Source organism: Myxine glutinosa, chromosome 10, assembly GCF_964187855.1.
Source record: "Myxine glutinosa chromosome 10, kmMyxGlut1.1, whole genome shotgun sequence".
NCBI lineage: Eukaryota > Metazoa > Chordata > Myxini > Myxiniformes > Myxinidae > Myxine > Myxine glutinosa.
Genome location: NC_136270.1, coordinates 46,522,536 through 46,536,266, shown reverse-complemented (window position 1 = coordinate 46,536,266; position 13,731 = coordinate 46,522,536). Strand labels below are relative to the sequence as shown.

The following is a 13,731-nucleotide window of genomic DNA, read 5'->3' as shown; positions in this document are numbered from 1 at the left end:
GGGTGCTTAACTTAATTCTTTGTGTATATATACATACATACATACATACATATATATATATATATATATATATATATGTATATATATATATATATATATATATATATATATATATATATATGCATGCACCTAACTCTGTGCATGTCATATTCAGTGCTGTCATATTCGCTGTGTGTGTGTGTGTGTGTGTGTGTGTGTGTGTGTGTGTGTGTGTGTGTGTGTGTGTGTGTAAACACATATGCACGCGTATAGATGGATGGATAAACGTGGGCAGGAGAAGCCGCCAGTGAAGGGCTTGGCAGGCTCTGGAGATGGGAGGAGGGATGAAGTTGCGCAGCGTTCCGAATGGCTCCCAGCTGTGGCTTCGTAGCTGCGTAAATCACTCTGGGAAAGTATGCGTTTTTGAGTCGGTCCATCGCCACCCATCCGTGCTGCACTGTGCGCAGGTCTTTCTCAAGTCTCCTGGAGCTCCATCACTGCAGGGAGTGGTGTTGACAAAAGAAAAAAAAGTATCGCTTCCCTTTCCTCAACAGCGAACTTCAGGACGCCTTTCCGAGGAGGCAGGTGGGTTGTCACGCGCTATGTTTCGTCGGACCGGGGGCGCTCACGTGGACGCCCGGGATGTCTTGCATTTGGAATGTCATTCTGGATCGTTTTTTTCTTTGAATGTGTATTGATTGTCGCATCAGCGATTGCCTCCAAGCAATTTCAATCCAAGTCCAAGCAATTCCATGGCATTAAATGAAGAATGCTCTTCCCATGATATCCGTTAAATGAAGAATGCTCTTCCCATGATATCCGTTAAATGAAGAATGCTCTTCCCATGATATCCGTTAAATGAAGAATGCTCTTCCCATGATATCCGTTAAATGAAGAATGCTCTTCCAATGATATCCGTTAAATGAAGAATGCTCTTCCCATGATATCCGTTAAATGAAGAATGCTCTTCCCATGATATCCGTTAAATGAAGAATGCTCTTCCCATGATATCCGTTAAATGAAGAATGCTCTTCCCATGATATCCTTTAAATGAAGAATGCTCTTCCCATGATATCCGTTAAATGAAGAATGCTCTTCCAATGCTATCCGTTAAATGAAGAATGCTCTTCCCATGATATCCGTTAAATGAAGAATGCTCTTCCCATGATATCCGTTAAATGAAGAATGTTCTTCCCATGATATCCGTTAAATGAAGAATGCTCTTCCAATGCTATCCGTTAAATGAAGAGGCTCTTCCCATTATATCTGTTAAATGAAGAATGTTCTTCCCATGATATCTGTTAAATGAAGAATGCTCTTCCCATGATATCCGTTAAATGAATAATGTTCTTCCCATGATATCCGTTAAATGAATAATGCTCTTCCAATGCTATCCGTTAAATAAAGAATGCTCTTCCCATGATATCCGTTAAATGAAGAATGCTCTTCCCATGATATCCGTTAAATGAATAATGTTCTTCCCATGATATCCGTTAAATGAAGAATGCTCTTCCCATGATATCCGTTAAATGAATAATGTTCTTCCAATGATATCCGTTAAATGAATAATGTTCTTCCCATGATATCCGTTAAATGAAGAATGCTCTTCCCATGATATCCGTTAAATGAATAATGTTCTTCCCATGATATCCGTTAAATGAATAATGCTCTTCCCATGATATCCGTTAAATGAATAATGTTCTTCCAATGCTATCCGTTAAATGAAGAATGCTCTTCCCATGATATCCGTTACATGAATAATGTTCTTCCCATGATATCCGTTAAATGAAGAATGCTCTTCCCATGATATCCGTTAAATGAATAATGTTCTTCCCATGATATCCGTTGAATGAATAATGCTCTTCCCATGTTATCCGTTAAATGAAGGATGCTCTTCCAATGCTATCCGTTAAATGAATAATGCTCTTCCCATGATATCCGTTAAATGAAGAATGCTCTTCCCATGATATCCGTTAAATGAAGGATGCTCTTCCAATGCTATCCGTTAAATGAATAATGCTCTTCCCATGATATCCGTTAAATGAAGAATGCTCTTCCAATGCTATCCGTTAAATGAATAATGCTCTTCCCATGATATCCGTTAAATGAAGAATGCTCTTCCCATGATATCCGTTAAATGAAGAATGCTCTTCCAATGCTATCCGTTAAATGAAGAATGCTCTTCCAATGCGCTCCATTAAATGAAGAATGCTCTTCCCATGATATCCGTTAAATGAATAATGTTCTTCCAATGATATCCATTAAATGAAGAATGCTCTTCCAATGATATCCGTTAAATGAAGAATGCTCTTCCAATGATATCCATTAAATGAAGAATGCTCTTCCAATGCTATCCGTTAAATGAAGAGTGCTCTTCCCATGATATCCGTTAAATGAATAATGTTCTTCCCATGATATCCGTTAAATGAAGAATGCTCTTCCAATGCTATCCGTTAAATGAAGAATGCTCTTCCAATGCTATCCGTTAAATGAAGAATGCTCTTCCCATGATATCCGTTAAATGAAGAATGCTCTTCCCATGATATCCGTTAAATGAAGAATGCTCTTCCCATGATATCCGTTAAATGAAGAATGTTCTTCCCATGATATCCGTTAAATGAAGAATGCTCTTCCAATGCTATCCGTTAAATGAAGAGGCTCTTCCCATGATATCCGTTAAATGAAGAATGTTCTTCCCATGATATCCGTTAAATGAAGAATGCTCTTCCAATGCTATCCGTTAAATGAAGAGGCTCTTCCCATTATATCCGTTAAATGAAGAATGCTCTTCCCATGATATCCGTTAAATGAAGAATGCTCTTCCCATGATATCCGTTAAATGAATAATGTTCTTCCCATGATATCCGTTAAATGAAGAATGCTCTTCCAATGCTATCCGTTAAATGAAGAATGCTCTTCCAATGCTATCCGTTAAATGAAGAATGCTCTTCCCATGATATCCGTTAAATGAAGAATGCTCTTCCCATGATATCCGTTAAATGAAGAATGCTCTTCCCATGATATCCGTTAAATGAAGAATGTTCTTCCCATGATATCCGTTAAATGAAGAATGCTCTTCCAATGCTATCCGTTAAATGAAGAGGCTCTTCCCATGATATCCGTTAAATGAAGAATGTTCTTCCCATGATATCCGTTAAATGAAGAATGCTCTTCCAATGCTATCCGTTAAATGAAGAGGCTCTTCCCATTATATCCGTTAAATGAAGAATGCTCTTCCCATGATATCCGTTAAATGAAGAATGCTCTTCCCATGATATCCGTTAAATGAAGAGGCTCTTCCCATTATATCCGTTAAATGAAGAAGTCTCTTTCCCACCACTTCATTTTGCTTGGATTTCTAAATCATTATGCGAACCTCTCGAGTCTGCTTTTCTTGAACCGGTCGACCCTAAACTCCATTATTAACGTCAAAAATGGAATGTGCAGAAATACAGTTTGGCTTTTCTTCAAATTTTCAATTAGTTGGAGGAAGTTCCTTGATCGGATTTCTCACAAATGACTTCTTTGCTGACGCATCCTCCTGTAAATCCTTATACTCCGAGAGGAGCTAAGCTGTGTGTACGTTTGAGGAATTCCCACTATATGTGCTTATTTACTTGCTTTACTTGCTGAAACCCCATATTTGGAATTCATCTGTTTCAATGACCTGATTTTGTATATGAGGCCTTTGTGGCCACTCGGCCGCATTCTGTTTGTTTTGGAAGTTGGATCGTTGATGTGTTTTTCAGCCAACTAACTATGTCGTGCCTGCCACACATCATTTGAGGCTTTTCTGTACTTTAAGTATTTATCTCACCCAGCTAACTATCTCACCAACTTCTCACCGAGCTAACTATCTCACCAACTTCTCACCGAGCTCACTATCTCACCAACTTCTCACCCTGATAACTATCTCACCAACTTCTCACCAACTTCTCATCCAGCTAACTATCTCACCAACTTTTCACCAACTTCTCACCCTAACTATCTCACCAACTTCTCACCCAGCTAACTATCTCATCAACTTCTCACCCAGCTAATTATCTCACCAACTTCTCACCAACTTCTCACCCAGCTAACTATCTCACCAACTTCTCACCAACTTCTCACCCAGCTAACTATCTCACCAACTTCTCACCTAGCTAACTATCTCACCAACTTCTCACCAACTTCTCACCAACTTCTCACCCTTTTAACTATTTCACCAACTTCTCACCAACTTCTCACCCACCTAACTATCTCACCAACTTCTCACACACCTAACTACCTCACCAACTTCTCACCCACCTAACTATCTCACCAACTTCTCACCCAGCTAACTTTCTCACTAACTTCTCACCAACTTCTCATCAACTTCTCACCCTGATAACTATCTCACCAACTTCCAACTTCTCACCCTGCTAACTATCTCACCAACTTCTCACCAACTTCTCACCCACCTATCTCACCAACTTCTCCCCAACTTCTCACCCAGCTAACTATCTCACCAACTTCTCACCGACTTCTCACCAAGTTCTCACCCTGGTAACTATCTCACTAACTTCTCACCAACTTCTCCCCAACTTCTCACCCAGCTAACTATCTCACCAACTTCTCACCAACTTATCACCAACTTATCACCAACTTATCACCAACTTCTCATCAACTTCTCACCAACTTCTCACCCAGCTAACTATCTCACCAACTTCTCACCTAGCTAACTATCTTACCAACTTCTCACCAACTTCTCACCAACTTCTCACCCTTTTAACTATTTCACCAACTTCTCACCAACTTCTCACCCACCTAACTATCTCACCAACTTCTCACACACCTAACTACCTCACCAACTTCTCACCCACCTAACTATCTCACCAACTTCTCACCCAGCTAACTTTCTCACTAACTTCTCACCAACTTCTCATCAACTTCTCACCCTGATAACTCTCACCAACTTCTCACCAACTTCTCACCCTGCTAACTATCTCACCAACTTCTCACCAACTTCTCACCCACCTATCTCACCAACTTCTCACCAACTTCACACCCAGCTAACTATCTCACCAACTTCTCACCGACTTCTCACCAAGTTCTCACCCTGGTAACTATCTCACTAACTTCTCACCAACTTCTCCCCAACTTCTCACCCAGCTAACTATCTCACCAACTTCTCACCGACTTCTCACCAAGTTCTCACCCTGCTAACTATCTCACTAACTTCTCACCAACTTCTCCCCAACTTCTCACCCAGCTAACTATCTCACCAACTTCTCACCAACTTATCACCAACTTATCACCAACTTCTCATCAACTTCTCACCAACTTCTCACCCACCTAACTATCTCACCAACTTCTCACCCAGCTAACTATCTCACTATCTCACTAACTTCTCACCCTGCTAACTATCTCACCAACTTCTCACCAACTTCTCACCAACTTCTGACCAACTTATCACCAACTTATCACCAACTTCTCACCAACTTCTCACACAGCTAACGCCATCATCTCGAGGAAACTTTCCCTGCATCCTGATTCATGGTCAATTTCGATATCTCGCCCACTATGCTCCCCATACTCTATTGATGTTCAAACCGATGATGTATAAAATCATTTCTTGTTTTCACCTTTGTTGAAGCCGTTGATGTACGCTATGACTCTTCTTCGTATGCTCGATTTTCATGATAAAGATAGTCCAGAGTAGAAGGAAACTGATGTTATAGCTGCAGGTGACCATACTGCTATATGGGATCCTGGCCATCGGGAATTGTGGGTAACCCTTTGGGCATTGGATAACGAGCTAGTTGTAAATTTTTGACCCTGTTCTTGTATGAAAGACTTCTTTCGATGACACATGTGGTGTGTTGGCCTCCTGATGTTCTTGACGTGTTTGCTTGTCGTGTCAGTGATGCAGTATTCCATTTGATCGAAGTGATAATATAGTCGGCATAGATACCCATAGTTGTCTCCTTAGTTATCACCAAAGGACAGCCCGCTTAACACGTCTAATAAACCCGGTTACCTTCTTCAAAGTACATTTATCATTGTACTTGAAACCATTTCGATCTGAACCACAAAATTATTGCTTGTCATTACCTCCGCCACCAAAGGTGGATGGAGGTTGTGTTTGCAGCCATGTCTGTCTGTTTGTCTATCTGTCTGTTTGTGAACAGGATATCTCAAAACGTTGTGGATGGATTCAGACAAAACTTGGTGGACAGGTTGGGTGTGTGCCAAGGAATAACTCATTCAACTTTGGTGAAGATTCAAATCCGGATCCATACCCGAGAATATTTAGTCATTTTTCACCATTCGGTGATGTGGCGAAAAACAATATATAGCACGATAGATATCTCAAAATGTTGTGGACGGATTCGGACGAAACTTGGTGGACATGTTGGGTGTATGGCGAGGGCGAACTGATTAGATTTTGGTGAAGATCCGAATCTGGATCCATATACGAGAATTTTTAAAAGTTTTGATTTACTCGCTGAAGTACCCGGTGTTGTCTAATGGGGGGGGGGGCAGGGGGGGGGAGGGAAGAGGTTAGCGAAGGTGTGAGGGAAGGGAAGGGGTGGAAGAAGGAGTGAGGGAAAGAGGGAGAGAGGGGAGAGAGGGGAGGGAGGGAGGGGAGGGAGAGGAGAGAGGGGAGAGAGGGGAGGGGGAGCCAAATTTACCCATGTGAAGAGTACTTTAACCTCAGCGTTGCACAGGTAAAAAGGTGTAATACCCTCTACCCTCTGCCACCACCACCAGGTGGCGTTACACGGTACACATTTACATAGAGAAGTTACGGCACCTCTCTTCCCAAGCCCCCCCACACCCCTGCGTGAGGCAGTGGCCACGTGGCCACATAGCATAAGCTGAAAGAATGTTTTAGATCTCTCTCTCTCTCTCTCTCTCTCTCTCTCTCTCCTCTCCTCCCCTCTCTCCTCTCTCTCTCTCTCTCCTGTCTCTCTCTCTCTCTCTCTCCTGTCTCTCTCTCTCCTCTCTCTCTCTCTCCTCTCTCTCTCTCTCCTCTCTCTCTCTCCTCTCTCTCTCTCCTCTCTCTCTCCTCTCCTCTCCTCCCCTCTTCTCCTCTCTCTCTCTCTCTCTCCTCTCTCTCTCCTCTCTCGCTTCTCTCTCTCTCTCTCTCTCTCTCTCTCTCTCTCTCTGGCGCCACCTATCGGCTGTCGATGCGTTGGGTGTAGCGTCATGGCGGCTGTGAGCAACTGCTCGGTGTTTTGGTGAGTCCGTTGTGAGTTTTCCCCCCTCTCCTGCCCTCCCCTGCCCCCCCTCCCTCTCCTTTTCCATCCTGTGTGCTTCGGCATTGTGTTTTCATCCGTTCTGCACCCATGTCTTCGAGAGAGAGAGGATTGAGAGCGAGCCCATTTTGGGTGCGGCCTACTGGCTTTGACGACGCTTTGTAAGCCTTTTTTGTGCTTATAATGCACGTTTATTATTTACTTTAGTTCGATTATTTAGGTTTGATACCTTCTTGTCCGATTCGGACAAGGGAGGGGGAGGGGGGGGGGGGGATTTCGCTGGTATGGCGAATACACGCTCTCGTTACGAGGCGTTCGAAAATTTAACGCGTAAGCATGCATTCGCATGTGTTCCGCCCGAAGGAGCTCCGGCTGAGGACATCATCCTTGCCGTGGGATCAATCATAGGAGACGGTAATGTTCGTGCGGCATCACGAATGAACCAGAAATTTGTTGTCTTCGTGTCAGAAGAAAAACTCGTTCATGACGTCGTTAGTACCGGTCTAACCATAAAAGGGGGTCATTATATTACGGTATCCCCTATGGATACGCCGGCTACCAAGATAACAATATCCAACGTTCCACCGTTTATGCCAGGCGAGAAACTCCTATCCGTTCTGTCTCGTTATGGTTAAATTGTTTCCCGAATCTCAATGATTCCGCTCGGGTGTCGCAGCGATCGTGTTAAACACGTAATGAGCTTTAGGAGGCAGGTGTACATGATTCTCCCGGATCGCGGAGCCGATACAGGTTTAAATATATCCTTTAAAGTATCGTTGGATGATCGGGAATACCACATGTATGCTTCCTCAGCCTCCTTAACTTGCTTTAATTGTGGAGAATTCGGACACGTTAAAAGATTCTGTCCTAGGGCCGCTTGTCCGAAGTGTGGTGAACCGGGACATAACGAAAGGGTTTGTAAAAAGGCCAATCCCTCCACCGCGCCTTGTGACACCCCGACCATGCTCGCTGACACCCGGACCGTATCTCCTGTTACCCCTACCGTACCTTCCGTCACCCGGACCGTATCTCCTGTCACCCCTACCGTACCTTCCGTCACCCGGACCGTACCCTCTGTCACCCCGACCGCACCTTCGGACGCCCCGACCGTACCTTCTGACACCCCGACCGTACCTTCTGACACCCCGACCGTACCTTCTGACACCCCGACCGTACTTTCTGACACCCCGACCGTACTCTTTGACCCCCCGACCGTACCCTCTGACACCCAGACCGTACCTTCTGACACCCCGACCGTACCTTCTGACACCCCGACCGTACCTTCTGACACCCCGACCGTACCTTCTGACACCCCGACCGTACCTTCTGACACCCCGACTGAGTCGTCTGTCACACCGGTGCTTTTCGATTCCAATGTGATGACACCCACCGATGCGACTGACACAACTAGCATTGCCCCCTTTCCTGAACCCATGAACGAAGAATCCATAGTGTTTGCTAAAAAGCGAAGAGCACCAGCGCCAAGCAATTTCGCTGGTGCTGCAAAGAAGGCGGTCATGGGCGGCACCATTTCCGGTGCACATGTGTCCGAGTGCCCCTCTGACATTCCCTCACTAACTGAGAACATGAATACCGTTGCCAATGACACCAGTGAGTCTCATTATGTAAATGAGCCAAAAAATAAAATTTGTACCTCTCACCTGGAAGTTTCCGAGTGCGAAACCTCCAGTGAAAGTATTACCATTTCCGAGCTGGGAAATGTTTTTCCGCTTGTCCCCCCTTTAAATATCGAGCAGACTAAGGATTCAATAAACGTTCCCACTGTACAAACGGGGCCGGCAAATCTGAGTTTGCCGGGACCTCAAACCCAAGCTCCGACCCCAGATACAAATATCCACCAAAGTGTTAACGAGTGCTCTCGGGAACACCTTGGGAAACTTGTGAAGGTGCCTCCAGACAAGACCGCGGGGGCAGCGGGTAATACCCCAGATCCTGACGACATGTTATCTGACGTGTCTGAGTCCGAAGATGACATTGAGGCAACCGCGCTGTCACAAGCGATGACAGGTCACTCGCAGGTATCCCCTCAACTCATTCTTACCTTCCTTAACGAAACGTATCGTCACCGCAACATTGTCATTAAAGACTATTTCCCTGACTTGGCTGCATTCATTTGCACCGCAAAGTCAATAATCAAAGCGCGTGAGGATTTTGACCTGACGAAATCTCAATTCCACAGGTTAAGAAAGTTCGTTACCCGAGCAGGTGCAGAGTGTTCCCAAGCACAGGGCGATTTCATTACCACGGAATGAAAAACATTTCCTTTGCGACCTTAAACATGAATGGTGGGGGTGCAAGTCACCTCCGTCAGGCCCAAGTCAAAAACTTGTTTGACCGTAAAAAGGCAAATGTTCTTTTACTACAAGAGACCCACATCACACCTAACGTGGAACATGACTGGTGCCAAACTTTCAAAGGGCAATGCTATTTTAGCAATCTGTCAGCCTCATCTGCTGGGGTTGGGTTTTTTCTAAAGCCAGGTCTAGCTTTTGAGTCTTGTCATTTTCAGGAAGTCATAAAAGGCCGGCTTATTTCCCTTCAGCTTGCACATCAAAACTTCCGCTGTACCATTTTCAATGTGTACGCACCTAGTGAGAGCAGGGACCGAAAGGCTTTCTTCACCTCCATGGTAAACCACCTGAAATCAGTTGATCTCGACCAATGTGTGTGCATTGGTGGTGACTTTAATTGCACCTTTGACCTTTCGAAGGATAGAAACTCGGCAGAACCCCACCCCGAGTCCCATGCGGACCTATCCCGTTTCTTTAAGACGGCCGGTCTACTGGATGTTTGGCGATTGCATCACCCCAACATAGTCCAGTTTACCTGGTGTCGATGTGCCAATGGCCGGGTGTCTTCGGCAAGACTCGACCGCTGGTACATTAATGTACCCTTTAGGAACGTCGCGGCCTCTTCAGGTTGTTTTCCGTCATTGTTTTCAGACCACCATATGGTAACCTTAGATCTTTCTTTTCCTCGACCCACATGCAGAAATAGTTACTGGAAGTTTAACGTTAAACTTTTAGAAGATAGTTTATTTACAGACTCCTTTCGTGATTTCTGGGCTGACATGAGTACTAAAAAAATCATCTTTCTCCTCAATTAGTCTCTGGTGGGATAACCTAAAGGCCCAAATTCGAGTATTTTGTCAACAATTTAATTCGCACTGTACCAATGTAAAACATATCACGATGGCTTGCTTGGAAGCAGACATCTTAAGGTTAGAGAGCAAGTTGGCCAATGAGAGCAACCCAGTGAACTATCGGCTGCTACTCGAGAAGAAGGCCCAATTAAGGGATTTGATCCATGAAAAAGCAGCGGGCACACTAGTTCGGCTAAGAATACAAAATATAAAGGTTTCAGATACCCCAACTAAGGCTTTCTTTCACCTAGAAACTGTAGAGAAACCAGCACGACTTATATCTTCGGTTTTGGACCCAGGGGGGAACATCCTAACAAATCCAAGTGATATAAGATTAAATGTAATCGATTTCTTTTCTGAACTTTTCAAGGCCAAAACAGTTTCTCACGAAATGATGAATGTTTTGACCTCTCATCTTCCTTCTGTGGCTGAGGCCCAACGTCTGGAACTGGATGCTCCAATTACCCTTCCAGAGCTAACCGGTGCACTCGCTGAGATGGAGTCGGGAAAAGCCCCTGGCATCGATGGCCTACCGGCCGAATTTCTTTCGGCATTCTGGGACATTTTGGGCCCAGAGCTGCTCAATGTTCTGGATGCATCTCTTTTATCCAGAGAATTACCGCTCAGTTTTAGAAGAGCAGTACTCTGCCTGCTACCCAAGACTGGCGATCTCCGACACCTGTCAAACTGGCGTCCGATCTCTTTGTTGTGCACGGATTACAAACTGTTTTCCAAGGTCCTTGCGAACCGGTTGAAGACAGTTATTGGGGACCTGGTGTCACCTGATCAAAGTTGCGGCATCCCTGGCAGATCCATCTATGACAACATATTCCTAGTCAGAGATTTGTTAACTGGTAAATGTGTCAAAGAGGATTTTGGATTGGTGTTTCTTGACCTCGCAAAGGCCTTTGATAGCATTGATCATGAGTTTTTGTGTCATGTGTTACAAGCTTGCGGGCTTGGCACTAATTTTAGAGCCTACATAGCTTTGTTATATGCAAACATCTCCAGCTTGATCAAAGTTAACAACGAATTTTGCCCACCCATAAAGGTTCAGAGAGGGGTAAGGCAAGGTTGTCCACTTTCAGGTCTATTATTTGCCCTCGCTTTGGAGCCCCTCTTAATCGCCCTCAGAAAGGATATCCCTGGACTTGTCCTTTCTCCAGGACACCCACCTTTGACCCTGTCAGCTTATGCCGACGACCTTTGTGTCATTATAAAAAGAAAATGCGACAGTGACGCCATGGCAAAGTGTTTGTCGGACTTCAACCTTGCCTCATCATTAAGGTGTAATTGGGGGAAAAGCAAGGCTCTGTGGATCCCCTTTCCAAAAAATGACTTACCTATGCCACCGTTATTACCACCACCTCCCCTTCCTGCAGAGCTAGTGTGGGCAAACGATGGCATCAAGTATTTGGGCGTCTTCCTCGGTCCTCCTCAGTATGCCCAGAACAATTGGGACAGGATCATTGACCAGGTAGATGGGCGTTTGAGCCGATGGAAAAGAGCTCTACCCCACCTTTCCTATAAGGGTCGCGCGCTAGTTGTCAACAACCTCGTCACTACCCTTTTGTGGCACCGGTTCATCTGCCTGCAACCACCGGAGGTTTTGCTCCAAGCTATCCAGAGGAAACTGGTGGATTTTTTTTGGGGAGGCTACCACTGGCTTCGACCCAGCGCCATATGTTGTCCCTTGGCCGAGGGTGGTCATGGCCTAGTCGATGTGAAATGCCGCCTGTTGGCCTTCCGGCTCCGCTCCATCCAACGCTTGCTTTATGCAGAACACCTACCAGGAAAGCCTTTAGCCTGCTCCATTCTTCAACGAGCTGGGAGGCTCGGATACGGACAGGAACCTTTCCTGACCAACCTTCAACACGTCGATACATCTCTGCTCCCAGTCTTTTATCAGAGCCTCTTGAATGCCTGGCAGGGCGTTTCGATAAGTCGCCAAACAGACTCGTATGGCACTAACATGTATGCACACGAGCCTTTATTTTTCAACCCACTTTTCCCCGATATCCCGAGGAGTCGCGACTTCTGCCAGCATTTTATAGTGGCCAACATCCTGAAAGTGTGTCACCTCCGACACGATTCTGGACAGGGATGGAAGCCTGCGAACGAGCTGGCGGACCTAACAGGTGTTCGGTCCAGGAGGCAAATCGGGAACATACTAAGAGCGGTGATCCGAAGGGGCCACCAGCTAGGCCTACATTGGACACAGGACGCAGAGGTTGAGCCCACAGTCCCAAAATTTAGTGTCGCTTTTACCCCAAACGAGCTGCCCCCCATGAGCGCAGGGTCACCCCCCTTCCATGTTATGAGCAGCAAGAGTATTTATAGGTCTTGTGTGAAACTTCTTCTTGGGGACCCACCTCTAGCTGGGGTTACCCGGTGGAAAGGACTCTTGCCTCCCGGTCCCCCCTCTGAGCCTTTATGGGATACAATGTATGCTGGACTTATTTCTAAAAGAACAGGTGACCTTCAGTGGCATTTGGCCCACTGGATTGTTCCTTCCAATGCTGTCATTCGTTTTTTTCCCCCCATTTCCGGCTGTTGCCCCTTTTGTGGGAAGGAGGGAAGATTTGAGGGAAGATTTGTTTCATGCTTTCATTAATTGTGAAAGACTTTCCCCTTTGTTTCATTGGTTAAATTTTATTTCCCATAGATTGCAGGTTACCTTTTCTTTGAAAGCTTACATCTTTGGCTTTCCTCCCAAAAAGGGAACCACATCTATTGTATTCGGGTTCCTAACCGCTACTGCTAAACTGGCCGTATACCTGTCGCGGAAGGCGAAGCTGGGCGGCAGACCCATGCAGGAATGCAGTATTATGGTGTTTTTTAGTTCATTGGTGTCAGCAAGGCTCAAGCTTGAATTTGGCTGTGTCCAAACGGCAAACGACCTTGCAAATTTTGTTGCGACCTGGTGTGTTGGAGGGATTTGTGAGGTCCAAGAAAACAAATTGTTAATTTCTGTATAATACAGTGCGGGTGTTTCTTATCGTGCGTTGTTTTTTTTTCTGGTATTTGCACCTTTTCTGTTGCTTGGTTTGCAGTGCACCGATTGTTTTTTCCTTCCGGGATTGCTATGATTTTACTGATTGTCCTGATTGAATTGCTTTTGGTGGCACTCTTGTTTTATACTTTTATAATAAAAAGAGCTTAAAAGTCAAAAAGTCTCCTGTCTCTCTCTCCTGTCGTGTGTGTGTGTGTGTGTGTGTGTGTGTGTGTGTGTTGCCGGCTGTTGCGATTTGGGTGTGGCGTCATGGCAGCTGTGAGCAACTGCTCTGTGTTGTGGTGAGTCCTTTGTGTGTTTTTCTCCTCTCCTGCCCTACCCCTCCCTCTCCTTTTTCCATCCTGTGCGCTTTGGCG

General features: G+C 45.2%; 1 long non-coding RNA gene across 1 annotated transcript in view; it reads left to right on the top strand.

Annotated features, from left to right (window-relative positions):
• Window positions 1-277: 277 nt before the first annotated feature.
• The window catches only part of LOC144894033 (uncharacterized), a 29,933-nt gene continuing 16,479 nt past the window's right edge, over window positions 278-13,731 (top strand). Inside the window, exon 1 of the long non-coding RNA XR_013624720.1 lies at window positions 278-564. This is a non-coding gene — a long non-coding RNA (uncharacterized LOC144894033). The remainder of the gene's footprint in view (window positions 565-13,731) is intronic.